The sequence below is a fragment of the Triticum urartu genome, chromosome 7 (genome assembly GCF_003073215.2).
Source record: "Triticum urartu cultivar G1812 chromosome 7, Tu2.1, whole genome shotgun sequence".
NCBI classification, from domain to species: Eukaryota; Viridiplantae; Streptophyta; class Magnoliopsida; order Poales; family Poaceae; genus Triticum; species Triticum urartu.
Genome location: NC_053028.1, coordinates 321,376,610 through 321,393,973, shown reverse-complemented (window position 1 = coordinate 321,393,973; position 17,364 = coordinate 321,376,610). Strand labels below are relative to the sequence as shown.

Here is a 17,364-nt window from a genome sequence, read left to right as displayed (position 1 = left end):
TTTGAGAACTTTATTTTTTTAGGATCTTTTAGAGAATTTATCTTATTTTTTGAGATTTACAATGGAGGCGTCTGAAGAAAGAATAGCAGACGCGCAAAGTAGCCCTCAAAAGAAAAAAAAAGCAGACGCGCAGAGAAAGGAGGGGAAGCAGAGGAGGGCCGGAGCGCCGCTGGCCACATCAACATTCCGGCGACCCCGGGCGCGGCGGCAACGACTCCGGCGACGACGGCGCGGTAACTCCGGTAACTCCTGGCTGTCCTGTAGGGGGTTCCCATTGCCGGGAGTTGGATTAGTCATTTCGTGCTTCTGCTCCGACTCGGGGTCTAGGTCGGGAGTTCTATCTGCAATCCGAGCGCGGCCGGGAGTTAGATTAGTCACTCCAATCTGAGGCCCCGCTTCATAAATAAGGGGAGGGGTTCCAAGACCTATAAGTAACACACCATTGCCAGGTTAGATAGATAGATCTGGATCCCCATTGTCGTCTCCTTGCCCTTCCGGCTCGTTTCTTCTCCTGTACTGGCGACCTTGTAACCACCAGAACAAAAAAATCAATCTTTAGGGCCGGAAGATCCATTGCAGAAGCATGCCTAAGCGTCAGCACTCGCACCTCGACGGCGACCGCACCGGAAAAAGGCCGCGGCGTGCGCCGAAGAAGCACCTCTACCTGGTGCTGGATGATTGGGACACGGGCTTCAGCATCTACAAGGTTGATGCCGACACTTTGCAAGATACCTGCACCAGCGACGTGCAGTTAGGGTTCCCTGGCCCTCCCATCCTCTGGTTTCCTGTGCCAGTATGCCATCTTGGCATGAGCTTCACGGCCTTTGGTAACAGCATCTTCATCGCCACCAACCCACACTGTCCACAGACTCCCATCCTCGTATATGATACCGAGATAGCAGGAATCACCATCGGGCCAAGCCTACCACGTTCACTGCTTGGCGGCATTGACATCTCTGTGGCCGCCGGTGATAAGTTGTGTGCATTGACATCTCGCCATGACGGCGAGCAGCACTCTTTTGAGGCCATGTCTTGGGCAGCCACGGGAAGCGATGAGCTTGAGGATCCACGGCCAGCCATGGATTGGTCCTAGAAAAGGGTGCCATCGCCACCGCCATTTGCCATGGATGATACAATTTCCTCTTACGCGCTGCACCCGGATGGGCACACCATATTCATGTCTGCACACGATAGTCTTTATCAACATGTTCCAAAGGGTACCTTCTCATTTGACACCAAGCGTTCTGAGTGGAGGTGGCATGGGGAATGGGCACTACCTTTCCAAGGACAAGGCTACTACGACAGCGAGCTAGACGCATGGGTTGGGCTCCGTAAAGACGGGTACATTTGTGCCTGTGAAGTCGCCTCCCGCAGCCGCGAAAGTGCTGTGCAGCCATATTGTAAGATTGCGAAGGAGAAGTTGTTCCTCAAAGTCCCGGAGCGGCGGCTGGCAGCAATAAGGGCCACTCTCGCGTACATGGGCAACAGCAACTTTTGCCTTGTCGATTGTGTGCAGCGCGACGGAGTGGAGCCTACATGCATCGTCGATTGTTGCGTGCTCCATATGAGCACGTTTGGGCTTAAGTATGATCACAGGGGAGAGCTGCAAACCACGCGCCACTGCTCTAGCTCTTGTGTAGTGTCCAAGCATATCCTGTCCTTTTCTCCTGTAGTGTTCTAGATGTAATTAAGAAGTGTTTTGCTTGTTTTATGCAAGACCTGCTGTGTAATCTTGATGTAAACTGCTGTGATATGTGGCACTACTATGAAGAGAAATAAAAAGAAGTTGGTTCCCTTTTGCAATTTTCTTGAACCTGAGCCCAGAGATGGTCACATGTTTCAAGAACTAAAAGCGTTGTACTTTTGTGCTTGCGATATCACAATTGACAGGGATTAGAAAAGGTGGTGCAACTAAAGTAGTGTTTATTCATTTTTTTCCTCCAAAGATTAGATGATCCTGTATCTAACTGCCATGATCATTCTTTCGCAACTAAGAGTTATAAGATCCCCATGTCTGGTCACTACATCTTATTTCAGGATTAGTGGCAGGGAAGTGTCTAGTCATCTCTCCTGAGGTATAGTCATCAGAAAAACAATGGCAGGAAAGCAGGATTAATGGCATGGATAGATTGGTAGAATAAAACCTTGAACGCAGTACCTCTGTTATACGTGACTAACATGTTTTCTCAAGATCCTTATGTACTACTACCTTATATGTTCATGCATAAGGAGTTAGGATTGGATGGAACCCAAGCTTTCCAATGTTGTTGCAGTTCTCTTTTCAGTATAAAGCCCGAAATTGCCAGCGGATGGCCAGTGAGATAAAAAGCGAAAGAATGGGTCATACGCACTCCTCTTATAGATAGGACGAACAAAGAACAGAAAGCAGTTTGAAACAGCATAGTGTCGGCTGTCAAGTTGTTTGCATGACATAGCAGATTGATTTAAATGCAGTAACAACTTAACAATGGCCTTGGACATAAGTTATTTCCGAGGAACAGTTGACCAGGAAGCATCCTTTCTTGCAAGTTGCAACCCTTTTAGTGTTTGTTGTTCACCCTCTGGAACAATTCATGCCCCAACTAGGAGACCGATGGTTATAGTTTCATCTGAAATTGTTCGAGTTGTACAATCCAAAGAATGGTGGAGTCAAGATTAAATGGTATGCAACCCTCTTTTCTTTTTTGCAGGGTAAATGATATGCAACTACCGTTGCTTTTGACATTGTGGCCACATTGAGATCAAATATATTAAATATTTGGGTACATGAGATGAAATATTTCGGGCTACAAATTAGGAGAACACTGGTGGTAAGATCCATATTCCTTGAGGTACACAAGTATTTCAAATATATAAAATAGTGAGTATATTTTTGTATTTTTGCTATGAGGAAATCCTTCCTCTTTCTTCCACCCAGTATGATGGAAAATTCTGCAGACTGTTAGTCTTTGGAATGTCTGCAGAACATGATTACTTCATTAGCAAACTGTAGTTTCTACCTCCAACCATCATATTCAACTGTTTATACCTATTACTGTTAGACGGACAAGCTCGATCACCTTGAAAAATCAAAATCAGAGAAACATCCCTATTTTACAGATCACTGGTGTTGTTGGAAAATTTCATGTTGTTTCATATCCTATGGTGATTCCTGGTTGTCTGCTGGATGAAGATGGGATTGCTTGGGTTTTGAGAAACATCTACTCCGTCAGGTTGGCTTATCATGTGCTCACTAATGATGCTGGCCAGGAAAGAAACCTGAGAGTGGCTTGTGCAGCTTGCTCAACTGGCACTAAAGTGGTAAATTACCTGGATGGAAGAAGGTGTGGAAGATAAAAGTGCACAAAGCTTGCAATTTCTGGTGGAGAGCTCTGCATAATTTCAAGTAGGGGATGGAAGGCCGCTCACCAGCAGGAGTTTGGGCTCAATCATGAAGAGTTGAAGGTCAATCCTTCCGGTGCGGATTTATCTTTCTGATGAAGCTTACAGCCGTGTTGATGGATCATATAGAAGGTTCAGGAGCGTACAGTTTTTAAATTTGTTCAGCACACACATACATACTCCCTCTGTAAATGTAAGCATTTTGGTATAGAGGGAGTAGTTGATAGCGTTTTTTATACTGGGAGATTCCCAAAGCACATATGTTCATGGACCGTTGCTCATATGAGTTACTCCCTCCGTTCACTTTTGTAAGTCATTTCAGACAATTCAAAATATGTTGTTTTGCACATTGTCTGAAATGTCTTCAAGGTCTTATAAAAGTGAACAGAGGGAGTAGTACATTTCTAGCTTTTATGATCGCTCCGTCAGAATACTAATTTCTGTTTCTTTTATGGAACATTGATATCTCTCGCTTGCTCGCTCAATGTTGAGGCCAGGGTGCGTATATTGTTGAGTAGCTTCATCTCTGCGAGATCCTCAGCATTGCAGGTGCAGATCATGCCCAAGGCTGACGATGCCTTCTCCTGGAGGTGGACCACGTCCCGCCACCGCTGGGGCTGTCCACTTGTTGCCGGTTAATATCGGCATCATCGGCGCGTTCCAGAACGTCGGCTTCGACATTGCCGGCTCTGCTGGCGGCGGCGACGACCTCTCGATGTACTGCCTGGAGCAGAGCACCTCCTGCACGAAACAGAGCAATCAATAGAACACTTGGGTTCCAAGAACAGAGCAAACATTAACAGGCAGTCAAGCAGATGGATGATGCTCTTGATCACGTCTCTCCGCAGAAGAGTTTCCAGCACCATGAACACATTGTGCACTCGTGCTTGCTAAACTTTGTTATAAGGGGAAAATATCAAGTGCTACGATGTATGGGGCCCCAAAAGTAGCACATTTTTGCAAAACTTGCGAGAGAAACTCGAGATTGCAGAGCGTTGATCGGCAGGCCCAGAAAATTTGGCCTTGTTCGGCCAATACACGCATCACCATAGTACACTTGGGGGAGGCATATCGAGCTCCAACCGCTGCAACTGGGGCACATGCACCTTGACTTGTACCGCTACATGCTGCCGGTAGGCGATTGGACATGCGGCACGGCTGGTACATGTGCCGTGTCATCTCTCTCCAGCGGCTCGGAGTCGGAGGGGAGCGATTCCCCCAGTGACATACATACAGTCCTTCAAGCAAACAAGTGAAATCAGGAAATCAAACACCAGAAAGAAAACAAATCAGGAAATAAATAAAACACCAAAAAGTGGCATAGACGCAACAACGGCGTGGGTTCTCCGGCGACGCGGCAGGCTTCGGCAGCCGTGGGGAGAGGTCTGTCTCGGCTCCCATGCATGGTAGGGTTTGATTGGATCCGAGTGACTGATTTGGTGCACGATTGGGGCTAACCAGGATAGATGGGGGCATGCACCATGGTGGCCAGTGGCGGCGGGACAACCGTGATGGATTATGGATGGTGTTGAGGACCCACTCATGGCAGCTTATAGGCGCGAGGTGGATATTGTAGCAGGTCACTTTAAGGGTTATCAGGTGGAGCACATTGACCGGCGCAAGAATGAAGCAGCAGATGCTCTAAGCCGGCTGGGATCTCAGCGTAAACCGGTACCACCAAATACCTTTCTAGATATCTTGCATAACCCGTCTATAAAGTTGCCTACAGAGGAGGATTTAGCTGTTCCTGATCCGCAGGCCCAATTGGTAGCCGCTTTACATGCCACTCCGGATTGGACGGTTCCATATTTGGCGTATCTGAACCGGGGTGAGTTACCAGATGATGAGCTTTTCGCTAGACAGATAATCCGTCGGTCCAAGTCTATGGTTGTTCACAATGGCGAGTTACACCGTTCTAACGTTTTAGGCATATTCCAACGTTGTGTTTCTCCTGAAGAAGGACAAGAGATTCTATGTGAAATCCATGAAGGGGATTGCGGTCACCATGCCGGTTCAAAATCCTTGGTGGCTAAAGCTTTCCGACATGGGTTCTACTGGTTGACAGCTCATTCTGATGCGGAGGATCTGGTAAAGCGGTGTGACGCTTGTCAGAAATTTTCACGTCGAGCTCATGTTCCGGCTCAAGAGTTACGCATGATTCCCATCACTTGGTCGTTTGCTACTTGGGGGCTTGATATGGTTGGACCCTTTAAGCGATCCAAGGACAAGAAGACCCACCTGTTGGTGGCGGTTGACAAGTTCACTAAATGGGTTGAAGCGGAGCCCATCAGTAAATGTGATGCAGCCACGGCGGTTCAATTTCTCAAAAAAATTATTTTCCGTTTTGGTTTTCCACACAGCATCATCACAGATAATGGTACGAACCTTTCTAAAGGTGAAATGGAGGAGTTTTGCAAACGAGAGCACATCCGACTTGATGTAGCGTCCGTGGCTCACCCCCAGTCTAATGGTCAAGCTGAGAGGGCGAATCAAGAGATCCTGAAGGGTATCAAGACTCGGCTTATGGTCCCTTTGAAGCGGACGCCGGGTTGTTGGGTGGAAGAATTACCATCTGTGTTATGGAGTATAAATACCACCCCAAACCGATCTACGGGTTATACACCTTTTTTCATGGTTTATGGGGCTGAGGCCGTCCTCCCAAGTGATATTCGTCACGACTCGCCCCGGGTTGCGAATTATATTGAAGCGGACAACGAGCAAGCACGCCAAGAGGCGCTGGACCTGTTAGATGAGAAACGGGACATGGCTTTGGCTCGGTCGGCGGTTTATCAACAAGACCTACGGCATTATCACAGCCGCCGGGTTAAGACAAGAACCTTTCAAGAAGGCGATTTGGTGCTCCGGCTCATTCAAGACCAGACCGATATGCATAAGTTATCCCCACCTTGGGAAGGGCCCTTTGTGGTCAGTAAAGATCTGCACAACGGATCATACTACCTCATTGACGTTCGAGAAGACTCACGCAGCTCTGAGGAGGAGACCCGGCGGCCATGGAACATAGCTCTCCTACGGCCTTATTACACTTGAAGCCACAGGCTTTTCTTATGTACATATTTCAACAATGTCTATATTATGACCAATATAATAAACCGGCATCCTTGCTATTAAGCAGGGTCTCCGTCGTTTTCTTCAAATATCTGTTTTGCTTGGGGGCTTCAACTAATAAAGCGAAGTACTACCTGTTAAACCGGCTATCATGCCACCACCTAGCTTGGGAGCTTCACACCCAAGGGGCCAAAGAGAGTTTGGTTACTCAAAGCATGACTCAAACATAGGCACCCATTGAGCACAGCTCACAAAGTTACTTGGGGGCTCTTTGTGTCAAATACCAAAGAGTTTGAAAGGACCCTTGTAGCCGGGTATCGACCCACGGCTTGGAAGCTTGGTGTATTCACCTAAAACCCCGGGTTAACCTGCCTTCATCAAGTAAGCCACTCCTATCCAGGTAATCCTGGCATGACCCGTCGAACGTTTGACAGTTACTCTCATTGAGACCCTAAACTTGTCGAAGTTAAAACGATGATTGGTTAGTTGGAGGCCCATCTTAAAAGGCTTTGTCAAAATGGTTTAACTCAGTGGCCTGGCAGCCCATGAAAAGCCTCGATTTGGGCCTGGCAGCCCTTGAAAAGCCTTGACCATGGTTTTTTTTGCTTCTTGCCAAGTTTTTTGTTCTTTCATAATATTTATGTTAACCCGGTGTTTCTTAACCCGGTATGGCTTACGGATCTTTTCTGTTAAAGCATACAATTAAAGGTAACCCGACATCCTTCAAACCGGTCTGGCTCTGACACCTTGTCTCCAGCAATCATCCGGCATTCATCACAACCCGGTTTTATATCATATATACCAGCATTGCATGGTGGAAGTTGGGTTTTCACCCTTACTAAAGTAAAAATTGGTAAAACAACAGCATAGTTTCATATCACAGATTTTCTCTTATGCAGACACAGGGATTGCATAATATTGTGAAAGTACATAAGCCAGTACTGAAATTATCATGACGGATCAAGGCAAAAGTATATCCCGGTGCACGATGGCAACATATCAAAGTATTTTCGCTAGCCTATTACAAGGCGCTTTAAGGCCCAAAATATGGTGTTGTTTCCAACTGAACAAAGTTTATGGAGCATCAATCAGATTGCCGGATCAAGCCTCATTACCATGTTGATGTGAAGTTGATGGGTCATTTGGCGTCGGATCAGCCTCCTTCTCCTCACCTAGTGGCTGGAAGTCCGCGGTGGTCCAGTCAATCTGGGTTAAAGCCTGAAAGACAACTTCTTCACTGATAAGTTCCGATGGATCAACGTCAGGGGCATAAGTGTGCTTACGGATTGGCGGAATAAGATTTTGCACTTCCGGCATGACAGCGTTAATCCGTTTGTTGTTGGCATCATAATAAGACCGGTGAACAGTCAAGTTAGCATCTTCTGCCAGCTAACTCGCCAGAGGACGCATTTCCCTTGTCACATTTTAAAGGGCTTCGTCATCAAAATCTGCCCCGTTTTCTTGTGTGCTTGGAAAGCCTTTGGCGAGGTCAACCGGATCCAGGTCGGCTATCCACGCTTTGGCTCGGGTGAGTGCCAACAAAGCGCCAGCCCTGGCAGCAGATCGCTTCACCTCTTCTATCTGTGCTGGTGCCATGGATAGCCTTGCCAGAGTGTCCTTGATCAGTGTTGGGGCCGGATTATCGTAGGATGCTGCGCAGATAACCCGTTGGGCACCAGCATACAGTTGTTCAATCAGAGTATATGCTACTTTTAGTTTCATCCATACATCCGAGCCCAGATGAGTAATGCGGCTACCTACAACGGTTTAAGGATTTCATATTTCAACCGGCACCTTACAAGATGGCTATTTCAGATGCCTTGGTAGGAGTACTTACCAAATACTGTAGAGGTCATGGCATTAACTTGATGCTTCAATCCAGAAAGCTCCTCTGCCACCGGTTTAAGAGCTGACTCGGCGTCTTCAGCCCGTTTCCGCAATGCATCCTTCTCAGTGTCCCAATTGGCACGTTCAGTCTTGAATCCTTCTTTAAGTTATTCCAGAGAAGTAAAAACGGATCTTAGCTCATCTTTGGCCTTGGAAGATTCTTCTTGATGGGATTTGATACTTTCTTGAAGATCGGCAATTTGAGTGCGTTGATGGTTTATATCAGCCTGCCACAATCAAAGGAGCATATCAATATTTTATCAAAGTCCCAAGTATACAACTAGTTATACACTTGGCACTTGGGGGCTAATGCGGATTGCTTCTTTACTACTGCTTGTTCAAAGTCTCGAGGATTAATACAAGTTTCAATCCTGGCACTTGGGGGCTAATGTATATTTGCTCAAGAACATAAGCAAGGAAAAGTCAACAATGTGCAGTATGGAAGATCGAAAGTCCCGGTTTATCTTTGCAAGTTAAACCGGCCCTTGGGGGCTAAAAGATACAAGGCAGTGAGGATACAAGATAAGGACGAAAATTATCACCTCATAGTGTTCCTTCATCAGATTTACCAAATCGGCTTCATAATCTCGGCTTGCATAAAGCCGGTTCAAGAATCCGGAATGAAGATCCTGGGCAGAAAGATTAGCATATTGTGACAAGTCAGCCTCCATCTTCCCCTTGCCCATAGAAACAAACTCGTCCTTGGCGGTATGTTTTGCCAAGATAACTGGATTGCCCGGGGCGGTATAAGCAGTGCCAGTAACAACAACGTCATCATCTTTGGCTGGGTTTGGAGTGGTAGAAGGGTTTGGCGGATTAGTAGTTGAGTTCAGTGGATCAACAACTGGACTTGCAGGTGTAGCATGTGGACTTGATGTGCCCTCATGTGTAGCCGGATCAGCTTCCGGCGGATCAGCATTGGTAGCTGGCTCCGGCGGGACAGAATCATCCATGATATTATCAAGATTTTCATCAGCATTTTCAGGAGTCTCCTCCGGTTCAACTTCGCCAGTAGGGGCACTAGTCTTATCCTTCTTGCTCAGACGAGCTTTGGCACTAATATTAAAACAAGGATTAGCATGATTAACCGAATTATGAAGGAAAAATGGAGGGCTGCATACTTACCCAGGGACGGTTTTCAGTGGAGGCAGCTGAGTAGTGGATGAACCGCTAGACGAATTAGAAGACACCTAGTAATTTGAATGGATTGGGAGGGCATCGGAAAAACCCCTTCAAAGGATAAAGTTTTTCAGGAGAACAAGCAACCTCTGGACGACGTTTCCGGTTTGGTGTATGAGGTAAACCGGAAGAAGTGACCTGTTGACCGTTGTGCCGGGTTGTGCGACGCCCTTCAGTTTGCTGTGTCTTCAAAGAAAGTTTTTGACCCAAATAAGCAAGAGGGTGAGAGCATTTCACTTTCCGAACTACACGGCGAAATCTTTGAACCGGCACAAGTTCTGAGTCAGAAAGGCAAATTACCTCAACATGATCTGCACGGTTGGCCTCCGCATCATCCTGGGAGTAATCATTATCAATAAGGTGTATGAAATAGAAGCCAAGGGAGTCAAGTTTTACCTCTTCAGCCGAGTCACTGACATCTTCTGGCGGTTCAGAAGACTCAGCAGTTTTCTTCTTGACAGTTCTCTTGGTGGCCTTGCTCTTGACACGAGGAGCCTTGGCCGGTTTTTCTTGCGGTTTCCTTTTCCAGAAGGAGCTATTGGCCTGCGGGATTGCACAAAGGGTTATTATAGAAGTGTTAAAGCGGAGAAGGATCAGGAAGGTACAAGGTTAAAGTTTTTACCGCCGGCAGTTTGTTGGAGGCATAATAAGGGCGCAGACCGGTTTGAGTGCATACGGCGAGCGGTTCGTCAAGTATTTTCTTTACACTCTCAGTAACTTCATCATCAGTCAGTTCTATTTCATTAAACCGTTGTGGGTCATTGGTCTTGCCGGTATATTCACACATCAATCCGGGCCGGTGGCTTAAAGGTAGAATACACCATGAAACCCAACAGCGGACGAGATCCACACCAGTTAAACCATTGGCAAGGAAAGCCCGGAGTTTGGCGAGTTGAGGTGCGTAGGCTTGTCATTCTTTGGCAGACAATCGTTGAGGTAAAGGGTGGCTATTGCTAAGCCGGTGCGGACGGTAGCCCGGCAAAGGATTTTCTTCAGCAGGGGCAGTGTTCTGACAATAGAACCAAGTTTGGTTCCAGTCTTTTGGATGGCTGTGAAGTTTAGCGTGAGGAAATTCAACCTCTTTCCTCTTTTGAATCGACACGCCACCAAGTTCAGTATTGGGACCGTCAGAAAATTCGGTCCGGCGGTTTAAGTGGAAGAGGTCTCGAAAGAGATCAACGGTTGGTTCTTCTTGCAGGTAAACCTTGCAGAATACTTGGAAATCGCATATGTTGGACACAGAATTTTGTCCAATGTCTTGAGGATGGAGCTGGAAGCTGGCAAGTACATCCCGGAAAAAATTTGATCCGGGGGGACTAAACCCTCGAGCTAAATGTTGCATAAACATAATCACTTCTCCATCTTGAGGCTCAGGAGGGCACTCAGGGCCCGGAACTCGCCAACGAAGGACATTTTTTGGAGCTAAAGCACCCGTGATGACATATCCATTGATTTGCGTCTCTGTGATCCGAGATGGAACCCAATTGCAAGCAGCAAATTGCTTCGCCATCTCACAAGGTCTGTAAAAAGGAAAATGGACGGTTTACGATTAACAGTTCATGTGTATTTATCAAATGTTAAACCGGCAATTTAATCAAAGTGTGCATACGAAGTGAACCGGGCATTGCCATTCAAGTCTAGATGGCGGTTTAAGTGAGGGCTAATGGCATATGATGGATTATCAACTACTAAAGGTTAAACCGCCCTTGGGAGGCAGAACCCAATCTGAAAATCTGCTAAGTGTTGCAGAAACAAGTTTCACAAGATGGTGATATAATTTTGGATCTACCGTCGTTCAATAAAGAAATTTTTCTGAGCCCTACAATGGTGAGAAGCAAAACAGGGAAGGTTCAGATAAGGATCTATCCAGGAACAGTAAGATGCTGTAGTACGGCAGAGTAAAGCTACAGATCCAGCCGCAAAGAGAAACTATCAGGCCTAGCTAGATTCAATAAGATGCTCAAGGAAAAGCAGATAAACACTGATGAACGCTGATGAACACTGATGAACACCGAAGAAACTTCGAACCCTTAATGTAGATCTAATAAGAAAAGGAGTATTTACCAGGGCCACGCAGCGGCGGAGTATCACATGAGATCTGGTACGAACAGGGTGATGCAGCGGCCTAGTTGGTGCAGACTTGAAGATCGACGACTGTGGTGGCGGCGATGCTTGAGGTCTTCGGGTCGCGAGGAGGAAGACGACGCGAAGAGGAAAGGGGGAAAATGGAAGGAGCCCTGGTCTTATTTATAAAGGAAGAGGGATAAAACGGCAGGTGCGAAAATTGAGGAGTCTAAGCGGCAAAAGAGGATGCAGCTGTCGCCTCGATCTTCGGGAATTAATTAAAGAGAAGGGGATCTTCATAAATCTTTTTATACCGGGATGACATCACAAGGATTTACTGTAGTGACAGAAGATGACGTCATGGCGGTTCACCAAAATTCACAGGGAGAAGAAAAGTATGGCGGTTTACGAGAGTTGTTAGAAATTCCAGTAGTTTTTCTAAGGATTGAAGATTGACATAAACAGGTTCAAATCAATCCGGGGCCTAATGTTGAGGATATAACTACTAAGGGTAAACCGCCCAGGAGGGGCCGGTTCACCTTCCGCTATACTGAAACCCAAGAAGACCCAGAAGATGGCGCTTTACGAATGAAGCTTAGAGGCCCAGAGCCCACGGGCGATTTAGGGCCCATGATAGTAAACCGCCATGATTGTATAAACTTATATTGTAAGATAGAAAAGAGGAGACCGAGGCAGACACTTGTATGAGCCAGCCCCGGGACTCTATAGACCGGCCGGGGTCCTCCTGAGTATATAAAGGGGTGACCCGGCGGCAGTTCAGGGCAGAGAGACAACAACTCGAGACTCAGGCAAAGCGTATTCGCTCCCTGGTCATCGAAACCCAAGCAATTCCATCACAACTAGACGTAGGCTTTTACCTTCATCGAAGGGGCCGAACTAGTATAAACTCCCGTGTCCTTTGTCTGATTTAACCCCTTCAAGCTAACCCGTAGCGATGGCTCCACGACTAAGTCCTTTCAAGAGGACATCTGACATGTTAATTCCACGACAGATGGGCTTAGGCCCATGTAAGACAATAATCCCTAGTTAAGCTCTAAGGCCCATACATGTGTACGGCAAGTGGTGGGAAGTGTGAAAAGTTTAGTCCCATACTGCTACGGTAAGAAGAGTGAGACATCTTTATAAGGGCTGCTCTACCAATTGCTATTGGGAGCTTGGGAATATGAGATGTACACGCGCGCTCCTCCTCCTCCGCCGTCCGCCTCGTCACGGCGCACGCGCCGCGAGTTGCGGGAATGAGCCGAGCCAAAGCTTTGGCCTGGCCAACCGGAGGGTACGACTCGTTCATCCCCTATTTGCTCATTCATGTGTTTGCCGTATAAATGATGTTCATAGATGTTCCGGTTCTATGTACTATACGGCCTTTATTTTAGGCAGAACGTGTTCTGGGTTGGTGGTGTGTCTCCCACGGTAACGATTGCTTCTGAACAGGAGAATGCGTTTAGGGAGGCAACTACCATCTTTGTGGGAGCCGTTCTCACTGTGATCGGAGACAAGCTAGTCGACGCATATCTCCATATGCGCGTTGCCAATAATTTGTGGGATGTGCTCGAAGCTGTTGGGGAACGTAGTAATTTCAAAAAAATTCCTACGCACACGCAAGATCATGGTGATGCATAGCAATGAGAGGGGAGAGTGTTGTCTACGTACCCTCGTAGACCGAAGCGGAAGCGTTGACGCAACGTAGAGGAAGTAGTCGTACGTCTTTCCGGTCCAACCGATCCAAGCACCGTTACTCCGGCACCTCCGAGTTCTTGGCACACGTTCAGCTCGATGACGCTCCCCGGGCTCCAGATCTAGCAAAGCTTCGGGGAGGAGTTCCGCCAGCACGACGGCGTGGTGACGATCTTGATGTTCAACAGTCGCAGGGCTTCGCCTAAGCACCGCTACAATATGACCGAGGTGGAATATGGTGGAGGGGGGCACCGCACACGGCTAAGGAACGATCACGAAGATCAACTTGTGTGTCTATGGGGTGCCCCCTGCCCCCGTATATAAAGGAGTGGAGGAGGGGAGGGCCGGCCCTCTCTATGGCGCGCCCTAGGGGAGTCCTACTCCCACCGGGAGTAGGATTCCCCCTTTCCTAGTCCAACTAGGAGTCCTTCCATGTAGTAGGAGTAGGAGACAAGGAAGGGGAAGGGAGAAGGGAAGGAAGGAGGGGGCGCAGCCCCTCCCCCTAGTCCAATTCGGACTAGACCTTGGGGGGGTGCGCGGCCTGCCCTAGGCAGCCCCTCTTTCTTTCCCGTATGGCCCAATAAGGCCCAATACTTCTCCCGGCGAATTCCCTTAACTCTCCGGTACTCCAAAAAATACCCGAATCACTCGGAACCTTTCCGATGTCCGAATATAGTCGTCCAATATATCGATCTTTACGTCTCGACCATTTCGAGACTCCTCGTCATGTCCCCGATCTCATACGGGACTCCGAACTCCTTCGGTACATCAAAACATATAAACTCATAATATAACTGTCATCGAAACATTAAGCGTGCGGGCCATAAGGGTTCGAGAACTATGTAGACATGACCGAGACACGTCTCCGGTCAACAACCAATAGCGGAACCTGGATGCTCATATTGGTTCCCACATATTCTACAAAGATCTTTATCGGTCAGACCGCATAACAACATACGTTGTTCCCTTTGTCATCGGTATGTTACTTGCCCGAGATTCGATCGTCGGTATCTCAATACCTAGTTATACCTAGTTCAATCTCGTTACCGGCAAGTCTCTTTACTCGTTCCGTAATACATCATCTCACAACTAACTCATTAGTTGCAATGCTCGCAAGGCTTATGTGATGTGCATTACCGAGAGGGCCCAGAGATACCTCTCCGACATTCGGAGTGACAAATCCTAATCTCGAAATACGCCAACCCAACAAGTACCTTCGGAGACACCTGTAGAGCACCTTTATGATCACCCAGTTACGTTGTGACGTTTGGTAGCACACGAAGTGTTCCTCCGGTAAACGGGAGTTGCATAATCTCATAGTCATAGGAACATGTATAAGTCATGAAGAAAGCAATAGCAACATACTAAACGATCGGGTGCTAAGCTAACAGAATGGGTCATGTCAATCAGATCATTCAACTAATGATGTGATCCCGTTAATCAAATAACAACTCTTTGTCCATGGTTAGGAAACATAACCATCTTTGATTAACGAGCTAGTCAAGTAGAGGCATACTAGTGACACTCTGTTTGTCTATGTATTCACACATGTTTTATGTTTCCGGTTAATACAATTCTAGCATGAATAATAAACATTTATCATGATATAAGGAAATAAATAATAACTTTATTATTGCCTCTAGGGCATATTTCCTTCAGTCTCCCACTTGCACTAGAGTCAATAATTTAGATCACATCGCCATGTGATTTAACATCAATAGTTCACATCTTTATGTGATTGGTTCACATCTCCATGTGACTAACACCCAAAAGGGTTTACTAGATTCAATAATCTAGTTCACATCGCTATGTGATTAAGACCCAAAGAGTGATCATGTTTTGCTTGTGAGAGAAGTTTAGTCAACGGGTCTGCCACATTCAGATCCGTATGTATTTTGCAAATTTCTATGTCAACAATACTCTGCTCGGAGCTACTCTAGCTAATTGCTCCCACTTTCAATATGTATCTAGATTGAGACTTAGAGTCATCTAGATTGGTGTCAAAACTTGCATCAACGTAACCCTTTACGACGAACCTTTTTGTCACCTCCATAATCGAGAAACATATCCTTATTCCACTAAGGATAATTTTTGACCGCTGTCCAGTGATCTACTCCTAGATCACTATTGTACTCCCTCGCCAAACTCAGTGGTAGGGTATACAATAGATCTGGTACACAACATGGCATACTTTATAGAACCTATGGCCAAGGCATAGGGAATGACTTTCATTCTCTCTCTATCTTCTGCCGTGGTCGGGCTTTGAGTCTTACTCAATTTCTCACCTTGTAACACATGCAAGAACTCTTTCTTTGACTGTTCCATTTTGAACTACTTCAAAATCTTGTCAAGGTATGCACTCATTGAAAAAACTTATCAAGCGTCTTGATCTATCTCTATAGATTTTGATGCTCAATATGTAAGCAGCTTCACCGAGGTCCTTCTTCGAAAAACTCCTTTCAAATACTCCTTTATGCTTTGCAGAATAATTCTACATTATTTCCGATCAACAATATGTCATTTACATATACTTATCAGAAATGCTGTAGTGCTCCCACTCACTTTCTTGTAAATACAGGCTTCACCGCAAGTCTGTATAAAACTATATGCTTTGATCAACTCATCAAAGCGTATATTCCAACTCCAAGATGCTTTCACCAGTCCATAGATGGATCGCTGGAGCTTGCACATTTTGTTAACACTTTTAGGATCGACAAAACCTTCTGGTTGCATCATATACAACTCTTCTTAAATAAATCCATTAAGGAATGCAGTTTTGTTTATCCATTTGCCAGATTTCATAAAATGCGGCAATTGCTAACATGATTCGGATAGACTTAAGCATAGATACGAGTGAGAAACTCTCATCGTAGTCAACACCTTGAACTTGTTGAAAACCTTTTGCGACAATTCTAGCTTTGTAGATAGTGACACTACTATCAGCGTCTGTCTTCCTCTTGAAGATCCATTTATTTTCTATGGCTTGTCGGTCATCGGGTAAGTCAACCAAAGTCCACACTTTGTTCTCATACATGGATCCCATCTCAGATTTCATGGCCTCAAGCCATTTCGCGGAATCTGGGCTCACCATCGCTTCTTCATAGTTCGTAGGTTCGTCATGGTCTAGTAACATAACCTCCAGAACAGGATTACGTACCACTCCGGTGCGGATCTCACTCTGGTTTACCTACGAGATTCGGTAGTAACTTGATCTAAAGTTACATGATCATCATCATTAGCTTCCTCACTAATTGGTGTAGTAGTCACAAGAACAGATTTCTGTGATGAACTACTTTCCAATAAGGAGCAGGTACAGTTACCTCATCAAGTTCTACTTTCCTCCCACTCACTTCTTTCGAGAAAAATTTCTTCTCTAGAAAGTATCCATTCTCAGCAACGAATGTCTTGCCTTTGGATCTGTGATAGAAGGTGTACCCAACTGTCTCCTTTGGGTATCCTATGAAGACACATTTCTCCGATTTGGTTTTGAGCTTATCATGATGAAACCTTTTCTTATAAGCATCGCAACCCCAAACTTTAAGAAACGACAACTTTGGTTTCTTGCCAAACCATAGTTCATATTGTGCCGTCTCAACGGAGTTAGATGGTGCCCCTTTTTAACGTGAATGCAGTTGTCTCTAATGCATGATCCCAAAATGATATTGGTAAATCGGTAAGAAACATCATAGATTGTACTATATCCAATGTATGGTTATGACGTTCGGACACACCATTACACTGTGGTGTTCCAGGTGGCATAAGTAGTGAAACTATTTCACATTGTTTTAACTGAAGGCCAAACTCGCAACTCAAATATTTTACCTCTGCGATCATATCGTAGAAACTTTTATTTTCTTGTTACGATGATTCTCCACTTCACTCTGAAATTCTTTGAACTTTTCAAATGTTTCAGACTTGTGTTTCATCAAGTAGATATACCCATATCTGCTCAAATCATCTATGAAGGTCAAAAAATAATGATACCTGCTGCAAGCCTTAATATTCATCGGACCACATACATCAGTATGTATGATTTCCAAAAAATCTGTTGCTTGCTTCATTGTTCCGGAGAACGGCGTTTTAGTCATCTTG

At 45.9% G+C, this 17,364-nt stretch overlaps 1 pseudogene; it reads left to right on the top strand.

Moving 5' to 3' along the window:
• The first annotated feature begins 583 nt into the window (after positions 1 to 583).
• Positions 584 to 1,681, top strand: LOC125525499 (annotated as a pseudogene).
• The last annotated feature ends 15,683 nt before the right edge of the window (positions 1,682 to 17,364 follow it).